This window comes from Aulostomus chinensis, chromosome 2, assembly GCF_037954235.1.
Source record: "Aulostomus chinensis isolate RoL2024-O1b breed Wild chromosome 2, RoL_Achi_v1.0, whole genome shotgun sequence".
NCBI classification, from domain to species: domain Eukaryota; kingdom Metazoa; phylum Chordata; class Actinopteri; order Syngnathiformes; family Aulostomidae; genus Aulostomus; species Aulostomus chinensis.
Genome location: NC_141321.1, coordinates 32,530,482 through 32,548,778, shown reverse-complemented (window position 1 = coordinate 32,548,778; position 18,297 = coordinate 32,530,482). Strand labels below are relative to the sequence as shown.

At 43.9% G+C, this 18,297-nt stretch overlaps 1 long non-coding RNA gene across 1 annotated transcript; it reads right to left on the bottom strand.

Moving 5' to 3' along the window:
• Window positions 1-1,463: 1,463 nt before the first annotated feature.
• On the bottom strand, window positions 1,464-16,863 carry LOC147269760 (uncharacterized). Its single transcript, XR_015110752.1, has 3 exons — window positions 16,739-16,863; window positions 3,684-3,763; window positions 1,464-2,272 (listed from the first exon to the last, which is right to left on the bottom strand). It is a non-coding gene; the product is annotated as an uncharacterized LOC147269760 (long non-coding RNA).
• Window positions 16,864-18,297: the final 1,434 nt, after the last annotated feature.

The window sequence follows — 18,297 nt, the reverse complement described above, 5'->3', positions numbered from 1 at the left end:
ACAGGATTGTCACCTTTGTAGAATAAATGTTTGCATGCGTAGCTGTAAGATTCAGTCCTGCATAATCGCGATGTGAAGTGTGATTGTAATCAAAATTTAAGAGATGATTATTTCAAACATTTCAGAAATCTTTTTTTTTTTCTTTGTTGAATCAGACTAAGTGATACACTCAACACACACACACACACACACACGCAATTAGCTGATCTTGTGCAGCGAAATTAAAAATGTCATATTGTAGTGCATTATTATCATCAGATGATGTGATATGTGATTGTTCTGAATTAAACTTTTAACATCACCCTCCATGCAGCCTCGGCGGTGCTCTACCTGATTACCGGATGTCATTAAAAGTGTTGTTTTTGATCTTAATAAAAATTATCCCATGAACTGTAGACAGATTAAACACAAATTATTTTGCTGTCTATTTCCTGTTTTATCTCCAACGACTACGGACTTGTAATGGTTTCCGAGGACGCTGAGTATCAGGAAGGGTTGAGGAGGTTATTTCCAGAAATGCCACTGTTCTTCTTGGAGTTTTCAGTTTTAGGTGGTTAACTTGATAAGGAGCACCCCGATGCACCCAGATATTAATTTTGATTCTTTATATAAATGTTTTCAAAGGACATGTGGAATAAAAACACGAGGCCCCAAAAATCTGTGCCATATTTTGAAACCTTGTATGTGTATGAGTCTATGTGGCTTCAGATTCATCATTTTCTACCCTGCAGCGTTTCAACAGCATCCGTCAGTGTTTTATATCGAGCCGAGTCATAGGCAGAGTGAAAACACCCAATGTGAAACATCCGCTCCGAAACCTTGACATGGTGACAAGGAAATGGCTCGCTCCTAACAGCTCTATTTATTGAATTGTAGCGAATATTCCTGGCAGCGGGACTTTAACCAAACCCAGACCCGAGCTCACATCTGCACCCAATCAGCGCCAGAGAAAAACCCTCTGTTCCCTCTCCGTTCCATTTATTCACAAAGCACAGCACCGGGAAACAGAATGTTTATTTGAAGTAATACTTTACTCCCAACTACTGAATGGCAGAACTTTCATTGTTGCATGTAGAATCTGTTCTGGAGGATAATGAAAAACAGGACTTTCCTTTCTCCGTTTGCTACAATAACCGGAAGTAGTTGGTAGGACAGTAAAAACCACAAGTGCTTTTTTTTTCCCCACCAGTTTGCCCATCACCTCATGTCGTATGACCTGAAGCACATACATATTCTCTCTCTTGAGGAAATGTGTGTTTTATAGGCCGCGTCCGCCACTGGAACACCAACATGGGACAGGTCGTCTGTTAATGTTGGCTGCATCGAACACACAAATGATAACACACTGCTTTTGAAATAATTTCTTTATTTTTTCCACAAATTATCCAGACAAAAGCACTGATTACACTGACATCATTAGTCATATCACCCCCCCCCCCACACACACACACACACACACACACACACACACACACACACACACAGACAAGCCCCAATGTCCACACCAACTCTTAAGAGATCTAAGAGAGGTGTACGTTATATTACGCTGCACACATGTATCGAACAATAAATAGGACCTCCAAGAATAAAGAGGATGGAAGAAAACCTCTTATAAACACACTCACACACACACACGCACACACACTTCAAATAAGAATTTGCACAACCAGCACAAAGCTCTGCACACACAAGGGACTGACTAAATGAATGAAGAGAGGGTTTATACTGAAAGTGTGGACAATTGCGTATCTGACACAAACAGTAGCGCACACGCACACACACACACACCTTAAAATGCTTCTGTATTACAGTTCTTCTTTCTTTTTGTCTGGAGGTTCAATGGTCGAGATGTTCCAAATGTCCACATCCGTCACATTCTCTTTCGTGACGGTGACATCCTGTCACGAGAACAAACCGGTGGTTTGCTGTTATGCGGTGTTTGGCGAAGGCTGCGGTGCAGTTTGGTCTCCGACGCTAACGCAACTGCGTCACACCGGAGAACCATTTTACCAAATCCCGTGAAAGCTTTCATCACATCTAAGCTGGACCTCCATCCGCTCGTTTACATTGGTGACCTTCTGGTAGCGGCCATGCTGGGTCATGTGTCATGCCTGTCTTATGCCTCCTTCATGGATTTTGTGTCTTACGACATTTCGGTGACCCACTGCCAAGCACCGTGGCAGTTGCTGATGGTGTCTCGGTCTTGTTTCATCACAATGGCACAATGATCATCAGAAGGTCACTGGTTCCGTCCCTGACTCTTCCACAAACCCTGTAAAAGTAAGTGAGACACTGAACTTTTAATGGTTCCCACTGGGCTGGTTGGCACCTTGCATGGCAGCCCTCGCCATCAGTGACTTCCTCTCCCTCTAGTCAGTACTTTTTTGTGGCTGGTCTATTTTTCAGGTGCTACACCAAGCATTTAAGAAAAGAAATTCCATAAGAACCTGCCCTGTTTGTGTTGTGGAGCCGGTGTGGCACATTAAAAAATACCGTCTCCCCTCAGACGGATCCGAGTATTTCAGACTTGACACGGTTAGACTTGTGTGGTAATTTCTCTCACAGGGTGATGCTAGCATTACCAAAGTTTGTCTTAGACATTTAGTCCTCTTTTGTCTGAGACTGCCAAAAATTGCACAGTATAGCAGCCATTAGGCAGCTGAGCTGGCACCCGGCACACGGCTGAAAGGACTCTGACACATTCTGACATTTAGTGACGAGTCGGGACGTGTTATTGTACTGTGTTTCTTCCTATCGCTTTCATCGGCGGCAGATAATTTATCAACACCACTGTCTCTTGGCCCTTTTTGTTGACCACTTCCCATCTTTCCCGCCATCTGAATATTGCTGCCCCTTCTTTCCCTTCCTTGTCCTCTTCCCCCACTCCATTCTTTCCCCCCTTCCTTCCCTCATCTCCTCTTCCCCTGCCGTCTTTCATTTAAATATTTCATCCAATTGTCTTGCGGCTTCTGCGGCTTGCCAAGTGTCATCTAGATCCCAGGCCTGACACTAAAGTGGAAGTCATTTTACGAGGTGCGCGCACGCGTGTGTGTGTGTGTGTGTGTGGGGAGGGGGGCGGTAAGTGAGAAAGAAAAAGACAGAAGGAGAAAAGAAAGGGGTGGGATGAGTAGGAGAAGCAGCTTGAACGAGGTCTGAGACGTCAGGTGGTGACAAGAAGTGAAAAGGTGGAGAAGACATGGGAGTGATGACTAATGTACTTCCTGTGTACTTCCTCTTCCCCCTGTCAACCTCTCTACTGCCACCCCCCCCCACCACCCCCTTTTCAGCTTAAACGATATAACTGATGTGTGATGCATTTCGTGTGTGTGTGAGTGAGAGTGTGTGTGACTCGGGTGGTCTGACAAGTGATGTAAAGGAGTTGGTCTGTGTGGGAATGTGAAGATGTACATTTATCTGTCTATTGGACAAACTGATGGCTGATGTGGAGTGTGTGAGGCGGAGTGTGTGAGGCGGAGTGTGCGTGTGTATGTGTGAAACTATCTGATGGTTGATGTGAAAGTGGAGTAGTGAGGTCTGACAGACAAGACGAGGGAGGATAAATGAGGGAAACTTCTACTTAGCGCAGTGATGTGTCTGCTCAGTTCGACAAATGAGTGTGTGTCTTTGCAGTAGACGTGTGTGTGTGTGTGTGTGTGTGTGTGTGTGTGTGTATGGTCTCATACCGTAGCAGGCTGTTGGTTTGAACCGAGGTCAAAAGCAGGAACGCATCACAAGGGAAAATTCTGCAAATCTCTGCTTCAACCTGCAGAAATGAAGACAAAGCAAAGACGAGTGGAGATGAGATTGGGACGGCGGGGCAACAGTCTGAGTCGTCGCTTCAGTGTTACACCAACTCTTGCTGTAATTTGGTGACAACACAACCAAAAACAACAACAACAAAAAAAACACAGTTTGGCTTTTAACACATTTCGCCCCGCACTGTCAGGTAGCACAGCCTCTCGACATGAACCGCCCTCTACTGCTACAACACCGTGAACCGCCGCCTCATCCGTGGGAAGTGGTGAAATGACATCTTTATTTTCCTGCAGAGAGGATCACCTGAGTGTAAAGACAAGTCGCGCTCCCGTCACTGGCACTGGTCGCTGGGATGAGCTCAACATGTTTTATAAATAAAGAGAAGAATGAATGGAGAAAGAGGGGGAGGCCAACTATGAAGAGAACCGTGATTTGAAATATTGAGGGTGTTTATGCACAGTATCGGCAGTTTAAGGTGGTTTGATCCAGTTAACAACAGCATGGGAGAGGTGTGAGCAGTATTTAGCTTAGCATGCTAACCAGCAAGCGCCAGCTGTTAGTTAAATGCTTATAAAATCACCAAAAATGAAAGGAACAGTCTATCATTTATAACAGAGTAGCACAGGAATGAGTCCTAAAACCCAGAAATAGGGTTGCACCGGGGAGCGTCCGGTGTCCTCGTCTCCAAGACGATGGGTTTTGAGGTTGAGTGCCTTTTATTAAGGTCAGTCTTCAACTCAAGCTTTCGATATTTTAACATTTTGGTCTTTTATGACAAAGTAGATCAGTCAATACTCGTCAGTTCCAAAGCACTGTATGGGTCTTTAAAAATGGAGGTTGCTAAAAAAAAGTGTTGTTTTTTTTTTTGTTAAGTGTTTGTCACTGTAAAAATTGCTTAGATTGCTCATCAGATTAATTCATTGTAAAACACGTTATATTAGTTAGATTCATTTTGCTACAAGATTTATTCGCTTTACTGCTCTAATATTGACACATGAAATTATTGACACTTAAATGAGGCATTTCCAACTCTTTCCAGATCTTGCCAAGTCCTTCATCCTTCAGTTCATTACAATTTTTGACACAAGACCACAGCATTTTTAACAGCATCTGTCAGTGCAAACATTTTATTTCTGGCAACATTTTAAAAGACACTACCTTTTTGATTCCATTAGAAAATTAAACAAATCCTTCATTTTATATTTTTTCTTTTGCTTGGGCAGTTGAAGATCGTATGTTTTTTAGTGTTTCTACAGTTCCTGGTTATTAAACCCTGTATTTAATTTTTTTTTTTTTTTAAGAAAACATGGCTTTCAAACCCAGCCAGCAGGTTAATGGGAAAATAGCCTTTTTCCCAAAATCTAAATGGTCTTGATTTAAAAAAACAAAACAAAACAAAAAAACAATACAGAAGAGAACAAGAAATGTCAAAACAGCTGAAGCAAATTTAAGTAATGAAGGACACCGAGGCCATGTTTGAGCGAACAGAGTGCTTCAAGGAAAAGGGACATTAAAAAAAAAAAGTACTTAAATTGTTTAGAACACGCACAAAACAAAAGCACCTTTTCACACATGCGATAAACCCGCCGTGCTTTTGTGTGTGTGTGAGGTTTTTTGTTCCACTTGCCAGTCTGCTCACTGACCCCCCACATGTGTGTTTGACCTTTCAACTCTGTGCTTCCCCCTCAGGAGAAAGGCCCTGTTCTCCGGTGCACCATTTTACACACACACACACACACACACACACACTGATCCATCATTTTAGTGTGTGGATTTAGCCGACTGTGAGGCCAACTCCAGTCAGGCTTGTGGTCATCCCCAGTAACAGATAAAAGGATATATCACTTCCTCAATCCCTAAAACCACAAGTGTGGGCTACACACACACACACACACACATACACACACACACACACGCATATACACGCCAGGCACTGAGCTTCTGAGTCCCCAGCTTAGCACTTGATCCTCTCTCTGGGAGACTGACACTTCAGAGGGAAAGCCTTACCGCCTTGCACTACACAAACACTCGGACCCTTCATGGAACATACATCCCTGTGACTCCCCTAAACCTTGTTGGCCTGTTTATGGTGATCTGCTGGTCAGCATCTGTTCACTGTCAAGGATGCTGCTTCCTACTTCCGCAAGCATCGGTCATCACTCGCGCTTGTGAAAATCCGTGTCTCAGTATTTGAAGTGCTGGGGACAGATTGGTAAAATCATGCCTCCATGTCACTAGATATCCAGAAGCTAGCTCTGCTCCCTCCCTGCAGAAAGCCACTGGAACATATTGACCTCTCCTTTCGCCTCCGTGAGCTTGGACGGCTTGCCAGCCATTTCAGCGGAGCGCTAATTCAGACAGGCATAAAGCAGGCATGTTCTCTGATGTGGACGTCAGCTCCGTTAGCATCTTAGCACAGCCCAAGGGCACCTGGCCGCCAGTTTGTAAGCGAGAAGCTGTGGCCACTGAACCTAGAGGTGACTCCATTTAATATTGTATCACACTGCGCCGAGGACAAGCTTATGGATGTTGGTTCAGCATGAGGTCAGAGAGAGTTAACGCTAGGAGGGCTGTTTGGACGTGACGTTTATTTTAACTGACAGATGTTTCTCTTGTGCCATTTTTGGGTGCACCATTGACAGAATTTAAACATAGATACATACCTGAATGACATTGTTCGCCAGTGATTGCCATAATGACACATATGAGTATGTTTAACATTCTAGAAACGGATTTCCATTAGCTGCCGCCTTAGCAATGGCTAATCTTCCTGGGGTCCATAAAGGACAATCAGCATAATGGACACAATACATAGTATATACAAAACACATCAAGCTCTGTACATAAATGCAATGGCAAGCATGAAGTTAAGGAAAAAAGGTTTATTGACGGAGCCAAAAACAATACTTTTGGGTCGGAACTAGCTTGGTATTTTCTACCGACTAAGGTACTCCTTCTAAATCCTGATTCAGGATGATTTAATAATTCATTTGTATCCGAAGCTGTAGAATTGTTTTTGTGTCATCTGAATAAATGACCACATTGGAGATCTCAGTTGCTAGAGCTCCATAGCTCATTTGCATGAACAGAAAAACTAAAGGGCCCAACCAGCTTCCTTGTGGAACCCCACAGTTGTTGCTACTGTTACTGTCTGGGTGTTTCTGACACCACGGAAAGTAAGGATTTCTTTTGTTGAAATGATTTCGGCCTGGTTAGGGTTAGGCTAAAAACAAACACAATCACTTGGTGTCAGGGAAATGTTTGGTTGTCATGGTTTCAATATCACCAGCAAATGAACAGCAGGGTACTGTTCCACAATCATGTGATTTTTTTTAAACAAAACTCTTAACGCCCCACACATCAGAGTGCTACGCCGTCAGGAGGCTGGCAGTAAGCACCTGGCAAGGTCACTCATGCTGAACGGGTCAAAGGGTGGAGAACTCAAAACCCTGGACCACCTAAGCGTGAAAACAGAACACACAAATATTACACAATTAATGACAACACAAAACCAACACCACCCCATTTCCTCCCCTCCCTGTATCTCCGTTGTCACCATGAATTTGATCCGTCTGTCTGGAGTGATATGTCCGGCTGTTTGCAGCCACCCTCTTTGCAACGGCAGATCCGCGTGTTTACAGGGGGACGCCAGGACATTTGCAGCCTTTGTTCTGGGGACAAAAACTGGAGGGTTTAAGTGGAATGATGGGACATTTGTAGTCAACTTTGTGCTGACAGTTCTGGTTGTTTCTGGAGGGGGCATTGGGACGTTTGTAGACGTTTTCTGGTGACGAATCAGGGTGTTTTTAGCAGGAGTGGATGGTCGTTGCTGTCTTTCTGGCAGGAAGTCTGGGTGTGTTTAGCGACGGGTCAACACATTTGGTGCCTTTGTGATGGTAAAACAGGGTTTTAGTATTTTGCTCTTAACATTCTTAGCAAATCCTGGGGAAGATTCAAGTTGGTCTGACGGGGGGGGGGCAGGAGCTGAGTCCGGGTCTTAATGTTAGGCCTGTCCGGACCCATACGCAGGAAATGTCCATAACATTTCAGGAAATGAAAAATTGTGTCTTTGGGAATGTGAATTCAATTCGCCGTTTAGGATTGCAACCAGGTAAACAAACAACCTCGAGCTGTGGCGAAGACAGACCGCTGGCTTTATTACCACAGTCTGCTCAGACAGCAAAAACGTTATTCTTTGAAAATGAGTCTTTCTGATGCTGATGCTGATGCTGATGCTGATGATGGTGGTGGTATAATACTACCTCTGACACGGTTTTGAAATCATCCCCTCGTAAACATGGATGAGCTGCTGAACGCGTGTTTGTTTTTATTTCAAAGTATCATTTTTTAAGCAGTGATCTGAGTCTCTTTCACCATCTTCTTATTTGACCCTACAGTTAATTCATTTCTTCCTCTTGGTGTGTCATACGAACCCATGATGTGAGGAATTATCGTTACTATGCTAGTTTCCAGCGCCAACTGGCCTGTGTTATCTTAACTGCAGCATGTAGTCTTCATGAAGTACCTGTTGGAGTAAAGAAAGTGGCACACGTGTTGCTTCAAGAGCTGTTGAATATATTTGTAAAATGAGCCGGTGACAAAGGAACAGGCTGGTGGGGATATTTTGAACGATGAGGTGAGAGAACACGATTCAAAAAAAACAAAACAAAACCTGAATACAGTATTTGTAAATCAATTCGATACGTAGGAACAAAAACACTTCACCAGTGGCCAAAGCTGAAAAATGTGCACGTTGAAGAAGAGAGAGAGAGAGAGAAATGCTGCTTTATTTTGACGGTTAAAAATGAAATGCATCTTCAAATGTTATGTGTTATTTTAGCTGTAATAACGTTCTCTGTCTCTCTCTTTTTATTGTCACTCGTTTTTCAGAGGAGAGAGACTGGTGTGTCTAAACGAGAGGTGTGTGTGTGTGTGTGTGTGTGTGTGTGTGTGTGTGTGTGTGTGTGTGTGTGTGTGGAGAGACCACCTATCATCCACATGTTGAACATAATTAATGTAAGTAGCCTGCTGCAATTGAAGAGGCTGATTAATGCAGCGGATACATCACAGCGTGAAGTGCATCTTCTCCCTCTCTTCCTGCTGGAGCAGAGAGATCGCATGGCGTTATGTGGTTATGACAGAATCCTTTTGTGTGTTTCAAAGTCCTTGAACCTGCCAACAAAAATGCCATACGCATTCAGATGCAATTGTTTCTACACTGAGGACACGTGGCGTGATTGTGTTTCTTTTAAGACAATTTTTGTGTACAATTCTAAGTTCTAATTCTTTTTTTTTTTTTTGAAATTTCCTGCACTGTTTCAACTCTGTTTGGAAGTGGAGAAGTGAAAGGGAGTCGTTTCCTTAACGAGTCAGGTTGCTGCGAGGCTGTTTTTTTTCTTTTCTTGTTTTCTACAAATCTCTAAAACAACATCCAGCTGGTCTCAGAGAGGAGGAGTGCATCCGATTATGAGGGTGTTGGGTGAGGAAGTTTGATCTCCGTTTCCGGCTTTCGTTTCCCAACGCGTAGCTGCAGTTTGGGCTGTCTTTTCATCATTGTCATTCTGGCGTGGCATAATTTCATGTCCTGTTACGCTATCTTCACTAACCCTCTTTTTTTTTTTAAGTAAACCTAATGAGACCTCAAGTGTGGCCTTGATGCATCGTCGGACTATTTTTCCAAAGAGAACACTCCTCTTTGTATCGAAAGGTGACTCATGAACTGAGAGGCGGTTTATCAGCGATAATAACAGGTGACATGCACCCACGAGGTGGGCTTGACCTTGTACGGAGCATTCTAATGACCTGAACAACAACCGATAAATGCAACTGTTTGCATTTCAGGCCGTCTACGTTCATCCCAAACGCAGGCGTGCTTCACCTGTTGACAACAGCAGTGACAGTGAATTGATCTGTTTAGATGCGTCGACCCAAGAGCAGATGATCCCGATGGATTGACTGCATGTTTTACACAACATGTCTGGCTGATGTCTGCCTCGTAACTCAGGCATAGTACGGGCGCATGTGTGTCGACACGATCCACAGCCGTTGTTGTGTCCCTGGCCTGCTGTCTGTTCCCTCTTCATTTAATGTCCAAAACAGGACAGAACACACACTGACTAAAACGAAAAGTCAAGGGAGTGGAGAATGTAGTACAGCGGTACGTTTAGTTATAATGTCCCAATGTTCACTCAGATTTGGTCACAAAACATAAATAAACCACACACACAGCTCACGGTGATGAAGAAAATACCTCCAAAAACCAAATAGGAGTGTGTTAAAAGCAACTGATGATTCAGTTCATTCGAAAGAAGTCGGGAGGGTCAGCACATGTAGTGCTGACATAGCGTTTGCAGTCAAAACAACAAAAATGTTGAATGTCTCTGAATCAGACCTGCTGTTTTTTTCTCTTATTTTCTCACTGGCATGGCAACAGCTGGGTAGGACCATGCATGACGGACGAGGGGGGGGCCGTTCTGATAGAAATAGAAAGGCCTAAGTAGTACTTTAACTAGAATAAGCCAAAGGTATTTTTTAAAACCTGATTCCTCGATTATCAAATGGATTTATTGGTTAAATACTTGATTACTTCATAAAACCTCCATTTTTTTATTTTTTTTTTAGGCTGGATTTATTTTGTTCTGGAGAATCACGTAGTTGGTGTGATGTGAACTGACAAATGGAAGCGAATTAATTTCGAATACAACTTTTCCTTTTTCTGCAAGTTTAACCTAAATGTCAGCCATGGCTCCGTGACCAAAACCTAAAAAAAATGTGCCTGTATGTTTTAAAATGTCTTCTGAGCGACCTGCAGTCAAAGAGCTCGTGGAGATAAAAATAGTTTTCTGTCTATCTTGCAACATTGTTGAATAAGTGGAAGAAAAACAGGGGAGAGATAAGTTTGGTGTTTTTTGTTTTTTTTAAATAATAATTTCAAGAGGAAGTCCCCGGGGCTCACGACGGAGTCCTGGTGGTCCTGACTTGGAGAAACCCCTCTCTTTTTTCGAGTGGTGTAACCGATGAAGTACAGTAATGGAGTGTAGTGGCCTGAAGTGTAGCTATGAAGTCTTCCCTAATGACTCTAGCACATGTGTGTCTGGCTTTCAGCCCTCTCATTAATGTCACTGGACACTGTATACTCGGCCGCCGTGTGCTTGTGTGTGAGCCAGAGAGACGTCGCTGTTAGCCAATGCAGCGAGGCTTTCGAGTGCTGCGGTGATCTCATCTCCTCTTTAGTCCACTCACCCTGTGGCTGTGTGTGTGTGTGTGTGTGTGTGTTTACGTGCACACCTACAGAGCTCGGAGTGTGTAGACCAACATACATCATGTTCAGGAGAGGGACGTCTTTCATTCGCCTCCAAATGTATTCATTTTTCTCTCCGGAGTAAATGTTTAGTAAACGTTTCGTCCTCATTTGTGTTTCAGCTACAGATGTTGCCGCCATGAATAAGTGAGACCTGGATGTTTGTGTGTGGTAAACAGGGTGGTTTGCTCTGTGGAAGGAGGAATTTCCCCCAGCAGTCCCCATCAGTAATAGTGCCTGTAATGAGCTGCAGCTGTCAGCGTGGATTCCGCACACACACACAAGCATAGAAAACACACACATGCACATGCTCACACGCACACAAGCACGCACACACGTACACCGAGTTCTGAGGAAGTAGTGAGTCACTCAGCAGTGTGCCGTCTTACTGTACGCTAACAAAGAATGTAGCTCATCAGACGTGAGACACAAATATTTCCTCAGAAACACCTCTGCTACACACACACACACACACACACACACACACACACACACGACGATGACTGCAATGCTATGACGTCCAAGTTACCACTCGCTAATTGATCACCTCACTGGAAGATACAGCGAATTCTTTATCGCTCCAGAAACTTCGTCGGTTAATAACCAGTAGTTAGCATGTAAGGCAAGAATGCTACAGGATTTGCTGTGTTTGCTCCTGAATTCTAATGCAAACATATTTTGGGCAACAACCTCAAACCTTTTTTTTTTTTTCCCCCCCCCCACTGGCCAACATCTGGCTTTGGTCTGCGATGGGAACAGGTTAAATCTGCGTTCACTCTCAGGTCAAGTGACCCTGCAGTCGACACGAGTGTTTATTGGCTCCCGTCACCCTGCTTCTACCGGTGGCTCCTTCAAATTTTAAAACCTCGGACACAATTTCACCCGTCTGCGTTCTAGCTGCTAAATGTCCTTCAGACAGGACTAATATATATATATATATATATATATATATATATATATATATATATATATATATATATATAGTGACGTTGGTTGCACACAAAGAAACAAAAGCATAGGGCATTTTGTCGACTCTTCTTTTTTGTTGTTTTTAGCAGATTTTTTTTTTTAAAAAGAGGCTGCGCAGGGATGTTCAGGGGTGTCACCGAAGAGGTTTCAAATGCAGATTTTTGAGATGAAAAACAAAAAAAACCCCATCCCTCAGTTGTTCTTATTCTTTATCATTTATATATTCTTATTCTTTTGTTGTGCTACACTGCGTATGCGTGTCACAGATGCCAAACTCTTAAAGTTAGTTAGTCGGTCAGTTTTTGGTCCGCAGCCTCTTTCTAAACTTGCTGCATTCAGTCTTTGGACACGAGGACGACTGTTTTTGTTTTTTTCTTCCTAAAATGTTTGATAATTTAAAAGATGGGGGGGGGGGAGCTCCTTTCTACATATTTCATGTAAAAAGATGCTGGACAAATTACGATCAGTGTGGACAGGCAGGGGAAATATTGAGGAGTCAACGTGAGGCTGCAGTTGGCGTCCATGCGTTTTGAGGAACTCTTTTTTTTTTTTTTTTTTTCCTTCGGTTGCACCGACTTTGAAAAGGTCCTCAGATTTGTGTCAAAGCAAATCCAGAGAAGGTGGAAGGGCTGGCTGGTGGGTTTTTTTGGTTTTTTTTTTCCGAACACGCTCTAAACCAACACCAGTTCCTTCGGTTATACTTTTTTCACTGTCAGTCAAAATTCTTTTTAACCCTATTAAAATAACATGATGTAGCAAACCACCGATTTTAGTTTCCAGCTCCGTGGCATTTTCACGCTCTCTAAACCGTAGAGCAGAAACAAAATGGGTGTTCAACTTCACTTGCGTTTCGTCTCTACAGTTCGATTTCTCAGCACTGTGGCATTTTCCACGCAAAGCAAAAAAAAAAAGAAAAAAGATAACTTTCAGCTTGGAGATTTACTCCCTCTTATCGGAGTTCAGCCCGCTGGATGACGTGACATCCTTCAGTCCTCAGTGGTAATGAAGCAATACGACCGGAGCCCTAAAAGCATCCTGATGCAGCCCTAGAGGACACCAAAGGAATGCAAAATTTAAGTTTCAGGCATTAAAGGGTTAAGAATCCTCCCTCGTCTGCTATTAATATTTGTGATGACTCATGCTGAACCTCCTGTACATGAATCCGTCCGATCAAACGACGCCACAAACTCCTAGTTAGCTTGTGGTGGCTCGTGGAGTCGTGTGTTTGAATATTAGATGCAACATTTTTAGTCGTGGTCTCGTGTATTTACTCCCCCCTCACTCTGCGCCTTCTCATCTAGCAGCACGGATGAGGGAGGCGGTGGTCCTCTCCGCTCCGAATTGGTTCTCCAGAGGTTTCAAGGCTGGGTAAGTCACACTCAGCCGTCCAATCAAATCCCTGAATGATGTGATCCGATGCCTCCTGGGAACTCATCGGACCTGGCTGTGTCTTTAAAGGTAAGACGAGACTTCCCTGCTCCCGAACGGCGGTCGTGTAATCACGGCTGCTGCTGGTGGTCGCAGTGAAATAAGGACAATGATGCGAGCAGGGATGAGCCTTTAGACTTTATTGTTACTTCTGTAGCACAGATACATTCCGTCTTTCATATGTTTATTCTAATTGTTCACAACACCACGGTTAAACAAGCGGCCCCTGTGTGACACACGAGTGCACCGCCATCCACACTTCTGACCCCACACACACACACACACACACACACACACACAACGTACTCAGTATTCATCGCCATTTGTTGTTCTGCACCTGTTACTGTTGCTCTCTTCTCTGTGGTCATTACTGTTTTGTGTACATACTGTATGTGACGTTAAACTGGTCACAATTTAGTGGCTGCAAACGTGCAGTTCTGCTTTAAAACACAACATGGAGCAGCTGAAAAAGGCCGCGTTTATAATTACCTTCGCAATCATCGAATGATCTCAGTACAGTGGTTGTTGTCTCATGATAACGTGGGTTTTTTTTCCGGGATTAAAAAGCTCACTGTCTGGAGAAAACAAGAGCTACTGCACTTCCTGGAGTAATCGTGGAAGTGCTGATTGAAGAAGGTAAAGCACGGCCTCCCATACATCCTGACCCCACGTCCTGCTGGGTTCATCCATCCTGTCCTCATCTCGCTGTCATTTTCTAGGTCGTCAGACTTCGTTTGACTCACATTGAAGTCACAGATGTGTCAATTTATATATCTTATGAAATGTTGAATTGCATAATTGATCATTGGTGATATTTACAAACACACACACACACACACACACACACACAGAGTAGATGACAACTATTCAGGCTATGCTAATAATGCTACCAGCCCTCCCTGCCAGTTCATCAACACGCTACCCAGCATGCAGTTCTTCTAATGTGTCGCACTCCCACCCACAATATAAAGAAAAAGTAATAAAAGCCGCACCTGACGGCGGCCCAGCTGGGACGCAGCTTTGTGTTGCCGGCGCCCCGGCCCTCTGTGACCTCTGCCAATTTTTATCTCATTTCACTCTAACTTTGTAGATCAGACTTTAATTTTGAAGCTCGGACCTGAGGACAGTGATGAATAGGCTACATCAAGGAGGGCTTAAATTACCCCTCTCCCTCGTGGCAACACTGACCGCCAGAGGAGGTGTGTGTGTGTGTGTGTGTGTGTGTGTGTGTGTGTGTGTGTGTGGTGACCTAGTAATAGCAGACAGAGAAAGAAAGAGGGCTGGTCAGCACTTGCCCTCTCAACCCTGCTAGCTCCGCAGCCAGGCAGGAGGGAGCGAGGACACTGGGGAGGCAGGGAGGGAGCATCCACTCCATCTTTTACCGACGGCTTGTCGTTTTAGTTGTTTTTGGTGATGAGAATTAACTTTTAGGGTGAGGGGAGTCCAACCCCGGCCTCCGACTCCCCTCCATTCATGGAAATAGGTGCCTTTTTACATTTGGAGAACCATACCGCTGCACAATAACTCCCGTTGAGGTGGACGAGGTGGCGGGGTTGAAGGGCCAGAAGCTCGGTGGGAAGAAGGGGAAAAAAAATAAAACATCGGGAAAAAAAGAACAAAAGAGAACGGATTTCTGGAAGGAAAATAAGAGTCATAAAAGAAAAGTGTGGCCTGCGAGTTTTATACATACAGTATTTTTCCATAAAAAAATACTGTAATATTTCGAGCCGGAAGGTGTTTTTGTTCCCAGGACGTCCTTCTTAAAGTAACGACAGCATTCTCCAAATGCACCTTAAACTGGTGGAACGTCAACATCCCCTCATTCCTGTTGCAAATATCATTTTGGGACATTTGAAGCATTTGTGAAGCTTTAAATGTCCTCGAGGGGATGGTGTGTCACAAACAGCCTCACCGGTCAGGAATCGAACCGGCGACTCAGGGCTCCTGCACGACCATCGCCACTCACTCGTGATTGAGTTTTATCCAAGTCTTCTTCCTTTTTAGCTGCAAAGCTTTTGTTCAGGGCAGGATAATTGAAAACAGACCTAATTTCTTTTTGTAGTTTTATTAAAATTATCTTAACACTCTGGCAACGTTCCTGTTCGTCTTTGACTCAGGATTCCTGGCTGCTCTGACACATGAAACTATCGTTCCCTTCAAAGTTATTCTTTGACGAATGGGCATTTCTGTCGCCTCCACGTCCCTAAAACCATCCTCGGAACGTCGCACCACACAGGAGCACGGTCTGAAATGACCACAGCCTTGAGAACCTTCTTTACAAATAGGATTAAAACCTTCTTTTTTTTTTTTTTAAGACCTGACAGTGGAATTTGCAGGTTTCCTGTAACTTTTAAGCCAAATATCAAAACAAACAGAAAAATAAAAAGTTTCTGAAATTCTTTCACAGGAAACATCAACTGTACTTTTCTTATTAAAAATTTACTTTGTTGAATTTTTTTAAAATTAATTTTCATTTAACTGACACAGAAAGTAGCAGTGGTACATGTATTTACCTACAGAAGAGAATTATTAAAATGTGGGATTTTTTCTGAAGTTTTGAGTGTTCTGATTAAAAGGGGAGGGGGGTATATTTGTTAAGTGAATTGAGGACTACGAGACACTCTGGTGACCTGATTCTGCACGTGACTGAGTCACTTCCGCTTCACTTATTAGCCAAAAAAGTAGAATGGTAATGAAGGTAATGATTCAGGGAGTCTAGCGTGTTTTAGGATTCAGAGGACAAACGTTTTGGGGGGTTTTTTTTTTTGGTTCTTTTTTTTTTTTCCTCCCGAGCTGCTCTCAGGACTGCCCCCCCCCCCCACACACACACACACACACACACACACACACCGGCTCTTTATCCACTCGACTAGAAACCAGTGTGCCGTGAAGTCGGTGCGCCACACCGCCTCTCCACGCCAACGTGATCATCACAGGACGCGAAAAGAATGAGAGGAAGGAGGGACGGCGGTGCGGTGCTCGGAGATAAATCACAGCCTGCTCGACCTCCCCGGCTTCTACTCAACCGAATGCATCTATTTGCGTTCGGAGGAGGGGGCGGAAACCCTCTAAAACCCTCATCTGGTCTGTGACAAAGCCTCTGGAGAGAACGAGCTCTGAGCGTGTCTCCCCCACGCAGCTAGAAACAACTTAGTTTTGAGACGCACATCAGCATAGACACACTCATGGCACTTCTTTCTTTCTTTTTTTTCCAAATGGATGTGGTGGCTGAGTCGTTTCAGATGAATACCAAACGTACTAGGACAGGATCCAGACAGGACTCACCCGGTCCGGCGTGGGTGCCAGACTCACCCGTGCCAGGCCACGCGTCCGTGGTGGAGAGGGAGGCGCGGCTGCTGGAGCGGTGGAGCTCAGCGGGAAGAGAGCAGCGGCAGGAGGGCAGATGCGACGTCCCCCCCCCCCCCCCCACACACACACACACCTTCTCACTCACACGCACACACACACACACACACACACACACACACACACACACACACGGAATACACGGTTAGCTTCGGCACAAGTGACTGACCTTTATGCGTAAAACGGAACAGGCTGGCGCGGTGGTTTCTTTGCCGCGTGCGTTCTTGCCGTGGTTATTATTTTAAGTTTTAAGCTCAAATTTCCAGTTTAACTGTTTAATAATTATGAACATTTGTTAACTTCATATTTGCACAACCCCCCCCCCCCCCCCACCACCCTATCCTTAACGACGGTTGGTGGCTCGAAGTGGACTAAAGCATGGGCCATCCAGCCGTGCGTCCTAGTGTATTTGTGTGTGTGTGAAGACGCAAATCTTTTCACGTGACAAGATACTTCCCAGTTGTGTGTGTGTGGGGGGGGGGGGTAAATTTTAGTTTTAAAACACTTCTTAGTGCCGTCAACGCGGAGAAAAAAACCCGAGTGTGTGAATTGGTGTTTGTGTGCAGTGTTTCTGCCGGAACATTGAAACAAATCATTTCAAATGGTGGCGGCCGATTCCTTCAGTTCATCTGCTAACGGGACTTTTGCTCTGTAAATAATTAGAAGCAATAATTTCAGAAGGAATCTTCCTGTTTCTCTGTTTCCAAGCTCGTAACCTCGCTGCGCGTCGACGACATCCAGGTTTTTTTTTTTCTTTGTGTTTTCCGGCAATGAAGTTTAAACTTTTGGGGGGGAAAGAAGAATTCCATAAAAGTCAGCAGGTCTCTGACCAGGAGATGAACGGAAAGGGGAAAAAAGTTGTTTTGCTTTTTTTTTTTTTTTAACTCACGTTTACCTGGAAACTTTTGGACCTTTTTATGAATGTTCCAGCTGCTAAATCCCTAAAAAGACTCGAAACACTCCTCTGCAAGAGATTAAAGTTGTTTTATTTTAAAATGCTTCTATTTTTGTTTAAATATTAGAGGTATTTACTCTTTCTCTCCCTCTTTCGTTCGCTCTCAAACACTCTTGACATCAAAGTCTCAGGTAAAAAAAACCCAAAACAACTAAGTTCCTTTTCCTCCTCTGGTTCATTCAGAGATGATTTCTTGGGGCCTGCAGACGCGTTCTAGAACATTCACAGCTGCCTGACCGTCTGAGGCTCCACAGAACTTTTGGAGACCAGCGTAGGGGGGCAACACCTCCCTGTACTGGCAGCTCACACACACTCTGTCATGTCCACACACACACACACACACACACACACACACTCAGTTCCTGATAAAAACATCTGGCACAAAAAAGCTGCAAAACCTTTTTTTCCCCCTTCCTGGAACAAGTTTGTCACAATGAAACCAATAATAATAATAATAATAATAATAATAATAAAATAATAATAATAATAATAATTTTGACAACCCCCAGTATAAAAGAAGTGT